A 1,180-nucleotide genomic window follows, 5' to 3' on the forward strand; every position below is an offset into this window, starting at 1 on the left:
GGTCACGAAAAAGACAAAAAAATATATATATATATCATCAAAAATCAGTGTCCACACTTCCAACTGTCTGTTAAATAAAAATTTAAACAATTTCGAAGTAATAATTCATCCAAAGTCCATACAGTACAACTGGTTGACATGTCTTTTACATCTCTTCTAATCTATAGGTTCTCCTATCATCTTTTGATTTCCCCTGTAATTTATTTGTTGAAGAAACTGGTTTTGATTGTATAGTTTCTCATATTCTGAATTTTCCTAACTACATTCCCAAGGTGTAGAGCATGTTCCTCTATCTTCTTCCCATAAATTGGTAGTTGACTTTAGGAGCTTGATCATACTTAGGACCAATTTTATTGGCAAAGTTACTTCACAGATGATAGTGTGTTCTTTCATTAGGAAAACATAATGTCTGATTGTCTCTTATTTCTGTGATGCACTGATGTTCAATACCTAGATCCAATAGTTCACTGTGGGTTCCAAAATGTTAATATTCTATCATTCCTTCTTCATCTATTCACTGAATACTTTTATTAAGAGAAATATACCTCCATCTACTACCTATTGATACAGTTTCATAAGAAAGGCATGATAAATGCTTCTTTTTCTTTAAATTTATGTTTTCCAAATAAGTTAGTTCTCTAGTAGCTTCTAATGGTGAACAGTTTGGTGTTGGTGTCACTAAGAATTCATGAATTAATCATATTTTATGTGTTATAATATACTGCAGTTATTACATGTATTGATGCTCAAATGGTCCCATCTTTGGCCAACTGAAGCCTCTTCAAATTGGCTCTTCTTCCCTGACCACCCTATCTAAAATTACCCCACTCACTCATTATAATTCTCCAAATCCTCATCTTATTCACTTTTCTTCATAATACTTAATCACTTTAAGATATTTAGTAATCCATTTATTTGTTTACTTGGTTACTATGACTCCCCTACTATAATGACTCCATAAAAAGAGGGCAATAAAGAAATAAATACATAAAAGTTAAAATACAAAAGATAGGCTAGAAAGGAATTAAATCAAAAATACATGTAAAATGCTTATCACCAAGGAAGAAAGCTTCCACCTATTGAAATGGAAAGGAAATAAGAGAGATAAGAAACAAGTGGTAGGGCCGGCCCGGTGGCGCACTGCTACAGTGCACCGCTTGGGAGTGCAGTGGCGCTCCCG

The 1,180-nt window shown here is 33.6% G+C and overlaps 1 protein-coding gene across 1 annotated transcript in view; it reads right to left on the reverse strand.

Moving 5' to 3' along the window:
• The window catches only part of ZFP30 (ZFP30 zinc finger protein), a 14,825-nt gene that overhangs the window by 9,372 nt on the left and 4,273 nt on the right, over positions 1-1,180 (reverse strand). The window lies entirely within an intron of this gene.

This window comes from Galeopterus variegatus, unplaced genomic scaffold (assembly GCF_000696425.1).
Source record: "Galeopterus variegatus unplaced genomic scaffold, G_variegatus-3.0.2 Scaffold1894, whole genome shotgun sequence".
NCBI lineage: Eukaryota > Metazoa > Chordata > Mammalia > Dermoptera > Cynocephalidae > Galeopterus > Galeopterus variegatus.